This window comes from Pinus tabuliformis, chromosome 4_1 (assembly GCF_031772625.1).
Source record: "Pinus tabuliformis cultivar Carrire ecotype Pingquan chromosome 4_1, CPIR1, whole genome shotgun sequence".
Classification (NCBI taxonomy): domain Eukaryota; kingdom Viridiplantae; phylum Streptophyta; class Pinopsida; order Pinales; family Pinaceae; genus Pinus; species Pinus tabuliformis.
The window spans coordinates 176,518,675-176,537,380 of record NC_142303.1 but is presented as its reverse complement, the minus strand read 5'-3'; positions in this window follow the sequence as shown (position 1 = coordinate 176,537,380).

Sequence of the window (18,706 nt, the reverse complement as noted above, 5' to 3'; positions counted from 1 at the left end):
GGAAAATCGATTCTCCAGTAGAGGAGATCAATTTCAAAGGGAGAGTTGCAGGGTGGAAGAAGAGGAGGGCATCAACAACAAGAAATGACTGAGGAGGAGGTGACAAAGGGACAGTGGGAGACAGTGCAGAGAAATATGCAATTGAGATGAGAGACACAGAGCTTACGCAGGCTGACACAGAGGGACGCATAGCCACATTGAGCCACCAAGAGTGACGCAGGGGTGACACAGAAGTGGGAGCAGGGTCTCCAAAGTGTCAGAAGGTCTCAAAGGGAAAGTATCAAGTGTTTTCCTTCAGATTCTCTCTAAAATCATTCCTTGTAAAAGCAATTGTTGTCGAAGATCAATAAAGCCCTCATCTGCTGCACCAATTTTCACACATTGGGTTTTTCTAGGGAAAATTGTCCAAAAATAACTATGTTGATGTGATTCATTTTTTTACATGTATTTTTCTCTAGGTAATTGTGTTAATTGCAGTAGAATTTATTTTAATATTTGTTGAAGGGATTTCATAAATAACTTATTTTGAATAATAAGTAGGTGAAATAAATGAGTTGTTGTAGTAGTATAATTTCAGTTTAGAAATTTTCACATGGTATCAGAGTAGAGATTCGGCAACAGGAGAGGAAAATCGATTATGGGTCAAGATCGTGATGCATAGGAATCCACTCAAGGGGACTCACTTAGATTTCCAAAAGAATACACAAGGAACATAAATTACGATTATTCTAAGTTAGCTTCCAGATTGGAAGAAGAATTCCCTTGCTTAGAAAGCTCTGCCTCCTTGGAGGTTTGGTATATAAACAGTGGAGCTTCCTGGCATCTGACAGGAATCTAAGAATGTTTTTTAGATTATCAGGAAGAAAGAATGAATTTTCAGATCACCATGGGAAATAAGGCAAAGTGTACTCCAATAGGAATAGGTACTTTAATTTTTCAAACCGCAGTAGGAGAGCAGCTTCGAGCAACCAATGTGTTGCATGTGATAGGATTTGGGAAGAACTTAATTTCCGTATCACAACTTCAAAACAAGGGCTATGATGGTTTATTCATTAAGGAGAAAGTATATGTCAAACACCAGAGTTGGAAAAGAAGGCCTAAATTGGAATCATAAGTAATAGGTTGTACAGGTTGCGGCTAGAATCACCAATGGCATTGATAGGAAGTAATGGATACAAAGATTTGAATGAAATATGGCACAGGAGGATGGAACACTTACACCATGGAGTTCTAAGAATTCTTAGGAAAACAGTATCATGAGTTCCAGAACTAAGTACTGAAAGAGATGATGTATGTAGAGGGTGAGCTCAGGGCAAGTATGCCAAAGCAACATTTTCCAGAAGTAACAATAGGGGTAAGAGTGTGCTAGGATTGATACGCTCAGACATCTACAGACCGATGTCCACAAAATATCTTAGTGATGTTGAATACTTCGTCAACTTCATCGATGACCATTCCAGGAAGACTTCGATCTACTTTCTGAAAACCAAGGATCAATTTTTCAGTCGATTCAAAGAGTTCAAGGCTCTGATGGAGAATCTAACAAGAAAGAAGATAAAAGTGTTGTGATCAAACAATGGTGGAGAGTATGTTGAAAACGACTTCACTGATTTTTGTGGTAAGGAAGGCATTAGAAGAGAGTGGACAACTCCCTACAATCTAGAGAAAAATGGAGTAGCAGAAAGGAAAAACATGACTATTGTGGAAGCATTTAGGGGAATGTTGTATGACCAGGATATGCCTAAATTCCTGTGGGAAGAAGCATGTAGCACGACAGTTTATGTCCAAAACAGAACTCCTCACAGGGCATTGGGAAAAATCACTCCGGAGAAGGTCTTCACTGGGAACACACCTGAAGTCAATCATTTCATGATATTTGGGATTTTAGCATATTGTCGTATACTCGAAGAGAAGAGAAAGAAATTAGATAAAATTGTTGAGGAAGGATATCTTGTGGGATATAGCGAGAATGCTAAGGCATATAGAGTCTATCTTCCAGGGAGTATGAAGGTAGTAGCTCGGCAGGATATAAAGGTCACGAGGATAGAGCTTTCAGGAAATCCTGAGAAATGCCTTCCGAGGAGAAGTCAAAAGATGAGCCATTGGTCAAATCACTTCAACCAGTGGAAACTAGTACTAGTAATTCTTCTGAAGACAAAGCTTCAGAATCAGAGGAATCTCAGGAAGAGGAAGAGCTGATAGATGTGCCTACTACCAATGGAAGGACGAGTTGGGAACTCTGACAGATTCTATGGGATGTAGAAGAATTCACTAGTGCAACCAGGAATAGTAAAAGGGAGCAAAGACAACTAGACAAATACCAGGCCTTAGTAGCTCAAGTTGGGGAACCTTCTAGTTTTCAGGAGGCTGTTTAGCATTAAGTATGGGTGGATTCTATGGTGGAGGAATACAACTCTATAATGGTCAATGATATATGGGAAGTGGTACCTAGGCCTCAGGACATATCAGTGGTATGTTCAAGATGGATCTACAAGGCCAAATATGTTGCAGATGGCAGTGTGGAGAAATAAAAAGCCATGTTTGTGGCTAAGTGGTATGCTCAGAAGGAAGGGATAAACTACGAAGAAACCTTAGATCCAGTAGCGAGGTATACTTCTATTAGAACTGTGATATCTCTTACAACACAGATGGGGTGGGAGAGTCATCAAATGGATGTCAAACGACATTCTTGAACAGGGTAATAGAAGAGGAAGTATACATTGAACAACCAGAAGGTTTTGAGATACATGACAATAAATCTCATATATGCAGATTAAAGAAAGCCTTGTATGGACTTAAACAGGGAACTAGGGCATGGTACGGTCGAATTGATGGCTACTTGCAGAAGGTGGGGTTTGTCAAGAATGACGTATACCCTAATCTCTATTATCTAGTCATAGAGAATGAGCCTCTAATCCTAGTGTTATATGTGGATGATCTCTTCCTAACAGGATCATCTAGGCTCATCAAAGACTGCAATAAGAACCTAGCCAAATAATTCGACATGAAGGATTTGGGATAGATGTATTATTTCCTAAGGTTGGAAGTTTGGCAGCAGAAGAGTGAGATCTTCCTTGGATAAGAAAGATATGCTACATAAATATTAAAGAGATTCAGGATGCAAGACTGTAGACCTATTGCTACTCCAATGATCACCAACTGGAAGAAGATTGATGCATCATAAGACAAAGACGTTGATCCCACCTTGTATAGGCAGCTTATAGGGTCCCTAATGTATTTGGTCAATACCAGGTCCGACATTTCTTACGTTGTCAACACCCTTAGTCAGTTCATGGTGGAACCTAAGAGGGTGCACTGGGCAGCAGCCAAACATGTTCTCAGGTATATACAAGGAACAATCGAGCATGGACTATTTTACACTAGAGAAAATGACATCAGACTAAGTGGGTTCACTGACACAGATAGGTTGGAAGTTTAGTAGAGTAAAACTAGGTATTGTTTCAACATTGGAGCAGGAATGACCTCTTGGATCAGTAGGAAAGATAAATTTGTGACTTCGAACTCAGCGGAAGTAGAATATATGGCACCTAGCACAGTATCGTGTGAAGCCATATGGCTTAGGAAATTTCTTGTGAATCTATTTAGGAGAAGGATGGAAGTGACCAAGATTATGTGTGATAATCAGAGTTGCGTCAAGCTCTCTGAGAATCTAGTATTTCATGATCGGTCGAAGAACATTGATATCAGGTGTCACTTTGTTAGACACTATGTCCAACGAGGGGTAGTACAGTTGAGATACACTCCTACAGGAGAACAAGTGGCAGACATCCTCACCAAGGCTCTAGGAAGAACAAAGTTTGTTTATTTCAGGGATATGATGGGGATGGTAAAGAATCCATTTCAGTAACAAATATGGATAAGTGTCAGGAGTTATAGTGTAGCAGTTAGTAGTGGTAGTGCTATGGGAAACATGATGCAACATGTTGAGAGGGAGCTGTAGTAGTGTGGTAGTGGCAGTGGCAATGTCATGGGTAGCAATACAAAAATCATCAGTGCAGGGGATGTGAGTCAGTCAGCAAGCCAAGCATCAGCACAGGTGCAGATGTGGAAGATGAATGTGATATTTCTATAGTGAAACATTGCTAGAGCAAATTCCTCGCTAAGAGTGAGTGTTGATTTTTGGTAGCATCAGATGTGCTCTAGCCTTGAAATTTGAAAGAGAGGTTAAGGCGCATGATATCTCCAAGACCTAGAAATCGTTTTGAAAAATTCCACCTGGATGAGGAGTTATTAAAATAATTAGTATTTTTAATGGGTTCCTAAGTCTAAACTTAGGAAAATAAAAATATTAATGGGTATTAATAAAGATAAGGGTGAGAAGCTTCTAAGAGATAAGGATCAAGTCTATTTTATTCTTAGCCATTGATTAGGGACTTAATCTCGATCATTGATTCGTCAACAGGAAAAGTATAAGACAAGACTTGAGGATCATTTGGAGACAAGTCGGCAGATACTCAGTATCTAAAGGAAAATCGATTCTCAAGTAGAGGAGATCGATTTCAGAGGGACAGCTGCAGGGTGGAGGAAGAGGAGGGCATATGCAGCAGGCAGTGACTGAGGAGTAGGTGACACATGGACAGTGGGAGACAGCACAAAGAAATATGCAGTCCAGACGAGAGACATAGAGCTTACATAGGCTAACGCAAAGGGATACGGAGCCACTCAGATCCACGTCAAGCCACGCAAAGTGATGCAGGGGTGACATAGAAGTGGTAGAAGGGTCTCCAAAGTGTCAGAAGGTCTCAAAGGGAAAGTCTCAAGTGTTTTCCTTTAGTTTCTCTATAAAATCATTCCTTGTAAAATAAATTTCCATTGAAGATTAATAAAGCCCTCATCTGCTGCACTGGTTTTCCCACATTGGGGTTTTCCGAGGACAGTTTTCCAAAAATAACTGTGTTGATGTGATTGTTTTTTGTGCATGTATTTTTCTCTGGGTAATTGTGTGATAACTGCAGTAGAATTTATTTTAATATTTGTTGAAGGGATTTCGTAAATAACTTATTGTGAATAATAAATCTAGGTGAAATAAATAAATTGCTACAGTTATAGAATTTCAGTTTAAAAATTTTCACAGAAATCTAAGGGAGGAGACCTCTTCCTTGTATTGACCAATCTCTGCTTCAATTTTGTTCAATCTCTTCTTCCTTTGTTCAAGGTGGCTTGAAAAGGTATCTTCTTGTTTATTTGCCTTATCCAATTGATTTGTCATGGATATGACTTCTTCATGATGCTTTCTCTTGTTTTGATTAAATTCTTCCTTAATCTTGGCGAGCTCCTCATCTCTTTATTGTACTTGAAGCTTGACAAGGTCAACTTACTTCCTTGTCTTGTCTTGGTTACCAACTTGGGCTTTCTTCTTAAGTTCCTCATTTTCATTTTTCAAATTGTTAATCTCTTCTATGGAAACCATAATTTTAGTGAGGAGATCTTCTTCAAAATCTTGTTCATTCTCTTCATCTTCTAGGTCTTCTTTAGCCTTGATGTTATCACTCTTATCTTCAGCTTCTTTGATGTGCTTTGGATTTCCTTCTTGTTTTCCATCATTTTCTTAAGTAGAGATCATTGTCAACACTCCTTTTGAGTGAAGGTCATGAATTTTATCCCATATGCCTTTTGTTTATGAACATTTTTCAAAATTGGCCTTCATAGAATTAGGTAGCTCATTCAAGGTTGCTTTCATTGCTCTTGCATTATGTTGCTTGGATTCTCCATCCACCATGTTATTAGTAATCACCGATTTCTAGACTCCAATACCTTGAGTCTTTAAGAAATTCCTCATTCTTGCCTCCCATATATCAAAGTTTCCATTGAATAATGGAGCCTTCACAAATTGTTTGACTTCAATTTCGGTGGTTGAGGGGGACACATCTTTAGGAGGATTGGATACTTTCTTCCTTGGCTTCACCATTTGTGCTCTAATGATCAACCTTCAAGTTGTTAGGCTTTGAGTGAAGGCACTAGCTCTGATACCAATTGTTGGGAATACTGAGAGGGGGGTGAATGAGTGTTTATTTTAATTGTTACTTTTACCAATTAGATAACTTATATTTAGAACAAAAAATGATCAATAAGAATAAATTATTTTATTGATTTCTTCTTTACAGTAAATCAAGTACAATATATGTAGGGACCCACCTATATCTATAAATAAAATACAAGTATTAGCATACATACGAGGCCTCCATACAATAGCTACGTATGCATGGACCTGTATGTAACACACTATATATATGATAAACCCTCAAACGAATAGAAAATGTTGGTTTTAAATGTTAAATTTTAATTTGTAAATTAAAATTTATGAAATTAATTAAATTAATTAAATTAAAACTATAAATTAAATTAATTAAATTAATTCATTAAAAATAATAAATAAGCTTTATCGAATCAAATTTAGATATTCGAATAAAATCACCAAATCAAATAAGATTTTGTTTTTATAAAATCAACACGTATCAAAATTAGGACAGGGAGATGAAGGGAGGCGGTGAACGGAGACTTAAAAAGAGGAAGGGGTGGTTGTAGGAAGGGGAAGTTGAGAGGAGGAAAATTTTAACACAAAGTTATCAACAGTATGGACTGAGCCTTGATTATTATGAAGTTTTGGGCACGGGGGAACAGATTGCAGCAATTGAGAAGCATTCTATACTGAGTACCTAGGTTGTACTTAGTTTGGCTGGGAGGTTATGGTCTTTTGGTAACGGGAGCAAGAGCTGGAGAAATTCTGAAGCCTCTTCATCTGCAGGAAACCAGGTAGGTACTTCTCATCAAATCAATCAATTCGATATATGAAATTTCATTAAATTTTAAAGCAGGTTTATGAAGATTTCATATTTTGTTCAGAGTAAATAGATATTTAAATTATTTACAGTCCTTACCTCAATCTCCTAGGCTCTACCCTATATTCGGCCAAGCACCAACTTGGAATTCCAAGGCTCCATCCTTATTAATTTGAGGCACCAACCCCAGGGCTCCAACCCTATATGTAGTACAGTCTCCAACTTGGTCTCTTGAGGACTCCTATCCTCTAGGGCTCCAACCCTCAACTTCAGTTCTCAAGATAAATTTTATGATTCTTCATGGCTCCCAATATCTTCTGCAATGAGCCCTTTCAATCTTCACCAATGTGTTATCCAAATTACATCATCAATGACAACCTTGTCTTCTCATGAAGGTGTCACCACTTCTCTTTATGGTACCCAAACAATCTCTCCAAGGTCCCTCCATGAGGGCTTCAATCAAGGTCTCCAAGAATGTCACCAAGACCACCTTCTACAAAATATCTTCAAGTATTCTTCAAGGGATGCTCTAAGATTCAAAAACTGATCTTCAAAATGATCTCCTATAATTTTCTTAAGAAGTATTCAATAATGAGCTCAATACTTCTTCAGACTTATAACCAAGCTCTAAAATGAAAAGCTTCCAAAGAAAATATAGGTCACTTTGTAAACAGGTCCAAGAACTTGTTTAATCCCTTCACAAGGTCTGCAAAGAAGTGACACTGTAGGTCCAAACTTTCTATCGATGCTACCCACATATCTGAGCTATGTTTGTTACAAATCTGAGGATCATAATTGTAATAGGTTTGAAGTATTGTCACCACAATCTGAATTTAGCTCAGTCACAACAATGCAAGATTTAGCTTAATCAATAGTCATAGGTCCAAACTGAAATTCCACAAGCTTGAGGTATATATTACTAGCACAGGTATGTTCTTTAAGATACCCTTCAATTTTATCTCCAAGCAATGTTGAGATCTTTCCAAGTGAAAGTCCACACTTTAAAAATGTTATGCCAGAGGTTCAAAACTTAATACATCCCACAGGTTTGAGCTTCACAGTTCCAAGCCTTATTATCTGGTCACAAGTCCGCAATCTCTAACAAAAAATGAGCCACTGGTTTGCTTCAGGACGGTGATGAGAGACGTGTAGTCTTGCAACAAGCTTTCACTCTCATTAGTCCTATAAGATGAGGCCACATGGATGAGATTCCACCCGCAATAATATTTTTCCCAAACAAATTCTTCAAGAAGAATACAACAAAACCCTTCCACTGAACAGATCTAGATCTGCAACTTGAGAAGATCAATGCAATTTTGCAAAAAAATTGGTCTCTACAATTTTTGTCATCAAAATTTGAAAATTAATCCACCGAATTCCAAAATTTCTCTACAATTTTCCTTCGTATTCTTCTTGTCTTCCTTGTTCACGAGATGTGAACTTCTTCATTTTTAATATCGTTCGTTGACCAAGACCTGTGTTTCAAACTAGTTTGAGTATTTATTTATTAATACAATTTTGAAGAATGCAACCGTCACAAATGAAAGAGAAGCCAACATGTAGATTGAGGCCAACTTATGTAGGTGGAGCCAACCTTTGATTAGCCTATTTAACTTCAAATATTCCAATGTATTCAATATGTTTCTTTTTATTGTATTCATGCATGGTTTCATTTGGATGTGGTAAATAAATTTCTATTGCTATATATTTTATATCATATAAATATAACATATATATTTATTTATATTTGATATAAATATTTGTATATGTATGTCTAATGATTTTTCCCCCATTTTTTTTAAGTCTTTGGTATATTCTTTCATTTTTTTCATCCCTCAAATGTCAAATTAGGGTTAGGGTATTAGCTAAGGTTTCATGTACTAGGATTTGGGTTTGCCAACAAGGTTAGGCTTAGGGTTTCACAGTTTTAGGGTTAGGGTCACATAGTCTACGGTTAGGGTTATTATCACAAGAATATTTTCCATCTCGACAATACCATATTGACATCAATGACAACATTGATTAGCATCTTTGTCCCACAGGTACAACAGTTGTTGAGCATCTCTCTAGCAGTTACAGTTAACAGGAATCCAAGAGAGTTGCATCAAAAGAAACCTCTGAGAGTAGCATTGGGGAAGTAGTTGAGCAGATATCAGTTAATCTACAGATTTATGCAGACACTCAATTGTTCATTGAGAAGGGTATTATTACACAGTGTTTTGTCATACCTTCATTACTCACTTCTAGTTACTAGTTCGATATGAAACTGGTACCCATCTACTTATGACTTTGAAACAGAATACTACTACCCACATCTCTGATCACATCCATGAATGGAGACTTCATTGTCACCTTTGTTGGAAATACTGAGAGGGGGGTAAATCAATATTCGTTTTCAATTGTTATTTTTACCAGTTAAATCAATTATATTTAGAACACAAAATGAGTAATAGGAATAAATGATTTTAATAATATAATCTTTATAATGAATCAAGTACAATATATAGGGCTCCAACCCTTGATGAAGACACCAAAATTCAATTCCATAGGTTCCAACCTATTTCCAAGCACTGAATTCGTCTTTTGTGAGGATCCAACCTCTAGGGCACCAACCCTATCTTCTCAAGGCACCAAACTTGCGTTTAGAGGCTCTAACTACTATGGCACCAACCCTTCTCTGGTACAGGCTCCGACCTGGTTTCCTAAGGACACCGATCCTCTAGGGCTCCAACGCTATCCTTCAAGGCACCTACCTTATTTGTCCGAGACTCCAACCTTTAGGGCACCAACCCTCTGGGCTCCAACCCACTACTATAATTTGTCTAGATATGTTTTATAGTAATTCACTACTCCCAAAATCTTCTTCACTGAGTTCTGTCAATCTACAGCTTCACTATAGTCTGCATGCTACATGATTAATGACAACCTTGTATCATAGAAGGTATCACCATTGATCTTCATTATACCCAAGAAAAATCTCCAAGTCACATCCCGATGACTAATACATCATGGTCTTCAATAGTATCCACACAACTTCAATGTGTCTACAATAAACTACACTAAGCTTTGCACAAAGACAACTCTCTGTTTAAGAGAAATTCTTCGGCGTAAATCACAAGATAAATCATTTGTCGACGCGTTTCAAACCAATAAGTGTGGTTCATCCTCAAGACAAGTTGAAGAAACAGATCTAGCTTAGCATGTTAAATAGTGTGAGCAGAGACTCCAAAGGCTATCCTGACTAACAGCTAACTTTGACTTTAGGACCAGAGTCAAGATTCAATGGAAATTAGTTAAATTATGTGAATATATAACAATATTAAATAATTTAAAAAATGTTAAAGGTTAGTTAGAAAGTTATTAAAAATTATAATTTGTTATTTAAATGGGACTTAAAGTATAAATTATACGTGTATATATATATATATATATATATATATATATATCTATATATATATATATATATATATATATAAAGAAATATATACAAAGGTTAGTTAGAAAATTATTGGAATCATAAAATTGAAATATACATAAAAATAATAATATATAAAGTTTAATTACGAAAGTTATAAAAGGTAAAAAGATTTTATTTCATTTTAATAATAATAATAATAACGAAAATTAAATGAATAATAAATTAATTAGAATAAATAAATTAAGCGAGCGACAAAAAATAAATAAATAAATAAATAAATAAATAATAAAAATAATAAAATAATAATAACAATAATATATATATATATATATATATATATATAGATATCTATATCTATATCTATATCTATATCTATATCTATATCTATATATATATATATATATATATATAGACAAAATGAGATACCCTAGGAGGAAGGAGAAGACGAGGTGCCAAGGAAAAACAACGACATAAAGGGGAACCAACGAAAGCAAGAAAGGGTAAGACTAGGAAGAAAGGGCCGGGATCCATCAGCCACTGATCTTCCAGCCTTCATCTCTATTGAGATTGCTCGGCCTTCATTCAATTTCAATAGCTTCCCTGAATTTACGGTGATGGAACTGAGCAACCCTGGCAATAACCTTGGCCTCCTCAATACACACATGATGCTTGGTCTTTTCCGCATGCTCTTCTAACGCTGAAGACTTGGTTCTTCCATGTCTTAGGTCTGCTACATGTTCGCTAATCCTTTGATGGATGGAGCGCCCTGTTTCCCCGATATAGGGGGTCCCACAAGAACATGGGATCAAGTAGACACCCTTCATATCTTTAGGATCAATGGGATCCTTCACTGATCTGAGGGATTTGTGAATAGTGTTGAGGGGCCTGAAGGTTGAGGGAAGCTATTGAAATTGAAAGAAGGCCGAGCAATCTCAATAGAGATGACGACTGGAAGATTAGTAGCTGCTGGATCCCAGCCCTTTCTTCCTAGTCTTACCCTTTCTTGCTTTCGTTGGTTCCCCTTTATGTCGTTGTTTTTCCTTGGCACCTCGTCTTCTCCTTCCTCCCAGGGTCTCTCATTTTGTCTCTGTATATATATATATATATATATATATATATATATATATATATATATATATATATATATATATATAATATCGCTCACTTGATTTATTTATTAATTTAATTTTCATTTTTATTATTATTATTATTATTATTAGGGTTTTTTTTTCGCTCACTTGTTTAATTTATTTTAATTAATTAATTATTATTATTATTATTATTATTATTATTATTATTATTATTATTTATTTATTTATTTATTTTTATTTTATTTTATTTTATTTTATTTATTTATTTTTATTTATTTATTTATTTATTTTGTCGCTCGCTTAATTTATTTATTCTAATTAATTTATTATTCATTTAATTTTCGTTATTATTATTATTATTATTATTATATATTTGAATTTATTTATTAAAATGAAATAGAATCTTTTTACCTTTTATAACTTTCGTAATTAAACTTTATATATTATTTTTTTTATGTATATTTCAATTTTATGATTCCAATAATTTTCTAACTAACCTTTGTATGTATATATATCTATATATATATATATATATATATATATATATATATATATATATATATATATACACACGTATAATTTATACTTTAAGTCCCATTTAAATAACAAATTATAATTTTTAATAAATTTCTAACTAACCTTTAACATTTTTTAAATTATTTTATATTGTTATATATTCACATAATTTAACTAATTTCCATTAAATCTTGACTCTAGTCCTAAAGTCAAAATTAGTTGTTAGTCAAGATAGCCTTTGGAGTCTCTACTCACACTATTTAACATGCTAAGCTGGATCTGTTTCTTCAACTTGTCTTGAGGATGAACCACACTTGTTAGTTTGAAATGCGTCGACAAATGATTTGTCTTGTGATTTAGCTGAAGAATTTCTCTTAAACTTTGATATGGATCACAGAAGCCTCAATTCAACAACTCTCTGTTTCAACCCTTTGTCCTAACTATTGCAATAACTTCTTCGGGAGTGAGACTTCAGGAGTAACTGCTTCAGAGGAGTGACTGTTGTGGCTACAGGTTGTGTATTCAATTAAAACGACCTCGTCTAGGCAGTATTTTTCATAGATCGTGAGTTGCGCTTCTACGGATTCATTCTAGCTCTGATTCTTTCAATGAATAACTCAGTCAATAGAATGCTTGACCTTTGGCTTCCTTCTTCTTCCGTTGGACCTTTGGCTTCCTACTATGCTTGCTTGATCTTTGACTTCCTCTTTCGCTTGCTCAACCTTCAACTTTTCTTTCTTCTGTTCCTTCATGTTCACGAGTTGTGAACTGTCCTTTGTCTTAGTGATAGATGCCCAAGCTCAATTCACTTCTCGAGGTGGAGTGTTATATATATATATATATATATATATATATATATATATATATATATATATATATATATATATATATATATATATCTCATCAATACCCAAAAGACATGTTCATTGGAGGAGAGGTCGACTTGTGTATGGGGTCGCACATTACAAATATATCATAAACCTATTTATTTATGAACATTCATATTATAATAGATGTCTGGTAGTACCACATGCCACATCACTTCTTAAATCACAATCACAAATTCATAAAACTCCCGTAATCACAACCCTTTGCCTTCATGATATAACATTAATGATGACCCTATTTCTAACGGAGTGGATGCAATGTGATATTAAATAGTTGTTAATAAATCTGTCAGGTCCAGAATTGCAATCGCCAGTTTTCCATCATGACATCTCTTCAACACTTGCGATCTGCGACAGATGCGATATTTCTTTTGGACATATTATAATGGTGCAGCGGGTCCGCAATACTATCGCAATCGGGGTTTTGATGTGATAAGGCTTTAAATCTTCCAATGCAGTGGATGTGATATTTCAGTAGAGTTGTTACCATAAAATGATCAGGTCCACAGTACATATCACAATCGACGGATTTCAATGTGGCAAGGCTTTAAAGAGGCTTGCGATGTGGTGGATGCGATGTCATATTAAGATGTATTGTAATGGGGCTATCGATCTGTGTTACATATCGCAATCGAGGGTTTTGAGTAGTGGCATATAATAGAACCATCGATAAAGTCACTGATATGTTTTCTCCAATGCATTGTGGACTTTAAAGAGTTTCCACGGCTTATTACTCAGATGTTCCTTAGCTCTTTCGATATATCAACTCCTATGATATGTTAACTCCTCCGATACTCTGCAATACTCATCTGATATGTTAACTCCTATGATATTTCTCTGATATTTCATGCGATATCTCTGATACGACTCTTACTCTTGAGCATATGCGATATTTCAATAAAAAGAGATTGTAACAAACTCTTACCCTTGGCTTGGATTTCTTTTTCTTATGGCTTCTCTATGATTTTTGATGGCTACTCTTTAATGGATTTCCTCCTTGGCTTCCTGCTCCTGTTTGTTCATGGATTTGCTTCTCCTTGGCTTTCCTCCTTGTGTCTACTACTTCTATTATGTTTGTATATATATATTTAATCCATATGTTGTATTTAGTCCTTAGGTCCTCCATGGGGAACATTATGATCACAAGAATTTTCCATCAAAAACACTACCATATTAACATTAATGACAACCTTGATTAACAATCTCCCCCTTTGCTATTGATGGAAATACTATTTCCCTTTCAACATTCTCTCCCCCTTTGACATCAATGGCGAACATGGTTCCTATGTACTCCCCCTGTCAAGTTGCTTCTCTTCTTCATGAATAGTAGATATTCACAGGTATGTTACCCTCCTATCATAATTCTCTTATTTTTACTCAAGATAGAAGGATTGATGCCTTATCATCAACTAGCACATTGTCCCTTCTTCATGTCCCAAAAACTACTTTATCATGGCTTCAACAATGCTTAGATATGCTACTCTTCAATGCTCCCAAATGGATTCCAAATAGCCACACACCAAATGTTCAAGTCCAAGTTTTTATGCTTCTACAATCCATATTATGTTGTCTCCATAGTCTGAATTAAGAGGTCTTCACAGTCCGAATCAAGAGAATATGCCACTGAAATTGTCTTTCTTGTTATCTTTCTTTAAATCAGAGTTCCTCTGTATCTTTGTGCTTCTCCTTAAGTCACTGCCATCCAACATTTCAACATCATTGCATTTGGATGAAATGGTGAGAGGTTGTGCCTCACTGTTGTTATTTGTTAAGTGACCAGTATCAACCTGAGCTATATTTGACTACACAACATTCTCCTTTCTATAGTCCTTTTGATGAGCCATTTTTTCTTGTGTTCTAGTAAACGTTTCTGCAAGTTATCTCCACTAGCACATTTTGATATCCAATCTATGACTGTATTTTAAATTCTTTCTACTAATTGATGACTTTTTGCAATCCTTCAATTATGCTAGATGTCGCCAACTCCTCTTGCTTCAAGCTCCATTCCCAGATGTACTTGTTTGTTTCAAGGTTTCCTCTAATGTGTCCATAATTTCCCTGTTCTTACATCATATCCTTGAGATGGCCTTCTCTGCTGCTCCAGTTTCTGCTTAGTGATCAAGTGGAAAACATCTTCAACAACAATCCAATGAATAGATAAGAGATCATGTTCTTTCTAAGGAGTGTTCCCGAGAAATGATCTATCAAAGAATTATTGTCAATATAGCCTATCAAGGATTTCATAGGGACCCTTTCATGGATAGCTTCTACAATAACGATGAAGAATCACAAGCTCCCACTAACTGTATGTGTGATCTCTTTTTGGTAGAATCCCATTATCAAACACACAAAATATCAAGGATATCTTCATCAAGTCAACAACATGTGTTGTTGGTGGGAGAGTTTAAGAGATTTCCGGATCCAGTTTGCTTCTTTTTCCATACTTGTATAACTTTCTTCTCTGGCATGGCTATAGCTTGTGTAGGAGCCCAAATCAAGTTACAATCACGCACCATATGACCAATGTTATGAAACTTGATGCATTCTATGTTGTTCATGAATAATAATTCAAGATTTCTTGCAAAATTTCTTCTTGGATATTGTCAGGGACCAAAATATCTATCTTTGTGATATGACATACAATCTTTTTCCATGTGTCCAAAGTTTGTACAAGCATAACAATAACCAAGAAATAAACTCTGGTACTTGGGAGATGGAGATTTCCTTAGTGTAATTATGAATTATTTTTGCCTTGAGATCCTTTGATTATAACCATTTCTTATTGCATCCTTGACACCATCTTCATTTCTTCTTGGAACAGGACTTCCTTCATTGTTGACTTGACTCTTATCCTTGCCTTTGCTGGAATTGGGAGCACCGACATTTCTTTCTGGCTTCCTCACATCCTTGTTGTTTGAATCATTATCATTCTTGCTTGAGGATTCTCCTTCATAACCAAGACCTAATTTATCAAATGGGGATCTTTCATGCTTGAGCATGTCATCCAAGGCTTGAGAGCTATTCAAGATCTTGTCCGTTCCTTCAACCTTTTTCCTGAGGGAGACAATTTCTTCTTCCAGTCTTTCGCAATCATTATTTTTCTTAGAAAGTTGTTGCTCAATCTCTTCCTTGATATAAGTTGCTTCATTTGCTTCTATTTTAAAGGAGATGATATATATTTCATTCTGAAATTTTCTTCATTTTCCTTAGCTAGGCTGCTACCCATTTCTTCTATGATTCTTGTATATTTACATGTTTCGGCCTTGAGAAGGTTGAGGTCAGATTTTAGTTTAAATATTTCTTCATATTTTTCTTTTAGTTTCCATATCATGGTGTTTTTGTCCTTTTTTTCTTCATCAACCTGTCCTTCTATGATTGCCAATGCTTCCATTTTCTTCTCAGCTCCTTGTACTAGCTTTCTTGCTTCTTCTAGTTGAGTTTTAAGAGAGGAGACCTCTTCCTTGTATTGACCAATCTATGCTTCAAGTTTGTTCAAGTTTTTGTGCCTTTGTTCAAGGTGGCTTGACAAGGTATCCTCTCGTTTCTTTTCCTTATCCAATTGATTTGTCATGGATATGACTTCTTCATGATGCTTTCTTTCGTTTTGATGAAATTCCTCCTTAATCTTGGCAAGCTCTTCATCCCTTTCTTGTACTTGAAGCTTGAAAAGGTCAACTTCCTTCCTTGTTTGGTCTTGGTCACCAGCTAGTGCTTTCTTCTTAAGTTCCTCATTTTCCTTTCTCAAATTAAAAATATCTTCCATGGCAGCCATAAGTTTAGTGAGGATATCTTCTTCAAAATCTTTTTCATTTTCTTCATCTTCTAGGTTTTCTTTAGCCCTAATGTCATCATTCTTATTTTCAGCTTCTATAATGGGTTATGTATTTCCTTCTTGCCTCCCATGATCTTCTTGACTAGTGGTCATGGTCAATGCTCCTTTTGAATGAAGTTCATGAAGTTTGTCCCATATACCCTTTGCTCACAAACACTTTTCTACATTTTCCTTTATAGAATCTGGTAGCCCATTCAAGATTGCCTTCATCACTTTTGCATTGTACTCCTTGGATTCTCCATCCATCATGCTATCAACAATCATTTATTTCTAGACTTCAATGCCTTGGGTCTTTAAAAAATTCCTCATTCTTGCTTCCCATATATCAAAGTTTCGATTGAACAATGGAGCCTTCACAAATTGATTGATTTCAACTATGATGGTTGAGGGAGACACATCTTTAGGAGGATTGGAGACTTTCTTCCTTGGATTCACCATTTATGTTCTAATTGATCAACCTTCAAGTTGTTAGGCTTTGAGTGAAGGTAATCATTTTGATACCAATTATTGGAAACACTAAAAAGGGGATGAATTAGTATTCCTTTTTAATTGTTACTTTTACCAGTTAAATCAATTATATTTAGAACACAAAATGAGCAATAGGAATAAATGCTTTTATTAATATAATCTTATAATGAATCAAGTAAAATATATAGAGCTCCAACCCTTGATGAAGACACCAATATTCAATTCCCTGGGCTCCAACCTATTGTGAAGCATCAACTTGGCCTTTTGTGAGGCTCCAACCTCTAGGGAACCGAAAATATCTTCTCAAGGAACCAACCTTGAGTTTAGAGGCTCCAACCCCTAGGGCATCAACCCTTCTCTGATATAGGCTCTAACCTAGTTTCTTGAGCACACTGGTCCTCTAAGGCTCCAAAACTATCCTTCAAGGCACCTACCTTGTTTGTTTGAGGCTCCAACCTTCAGGGCACCAACCCCTGGGCTCTAACCCACTACTTGTAGGTTTTAACCCAGTACAGAAATTACCTACATACGAATTCTAAAACATAGAAAATAAAAAATGCGAGAGCATAACACATAAAACACATATACATAGAGATTTCCCCTGGATCCCAAAACCGAGACCACTAGCTACTCCCTTTACTATGCAATCAACGCAATGAAGGGGGGTTCCGCCCCCCTTCTAATCCCCCGGTTAACTACGTGGGCTAGTCGTGGAAAGAATATAACACAACCCAACATTCTCCCACTTGTTGTTTTCTTTCCACAGGGGGCCACAAGAGAGCTTAGTCATTTATCCAACACTGCAACGGCCATTGTTTCTCTACACCAAGAGAACTTCTCAGAGCTCACAGATTTTGTTAATGCATCTGCAGTATTATTCAAAGGGTCCACCTTTACCAACAACACCTTTTTGTCTTCTATCATATCCCTCACAAAGTGATACTGAACATCAATGTGCTTTGCCTTTGAATGATATGCGGGGTTCTTTGCCAAGAAGATTTCACTTTGGCTGTCACAGTCTATCCTTATAGCTCCCTGTACTAACCCCATACTTGAACACAATCTTTGCAACCAAACTGCTTCCTTGCTTGCATGAGTGGCTACCATGTATTTTTCCTCTGTAGTTGATAGTGCCACTATAGATTGTTTCTTACTCATCCAACTGACTGCACCTCCAGATAAGTTAAACACATACCCACTTGTAGATCTTCTCTGATCCAGATCTCCAGCCCAGTCTGCATCAACAAAGCCACGAATATCCAACACTCTGTCCAATCCTGGTCTTCCTTGGTAGCACAAACCATAATCACTAGTGACACACAAATACCTGAAAACCCGCTTCACTGCTGTCCAATGCTCCTTCCTTGGTTTTGACATAAACCTGCTCAATACTCCCACTGCATGTGTAATGTTTGGTCTAGTACAGACCATCACATACATCAGGTTAATGATTGCACTTGCATATGGAACACGGGACATGTCCTCTTCCTCTTCTTTTGTCTTGGGACACTGTTCAGCAGATAACTTTACACCTACATGAATAGGAACCTTCACCGGTTTACTATCCTGCATATTAAACTTCTGCAAAAATTGTCTCGACATACTTCATCTAGTTTAACCAGAGCTTCGTCTTTATCCGATCTCTTTTAATTTCCATGCCCAAAATATAGTTTGCAGCACCAAGATCTTTCATG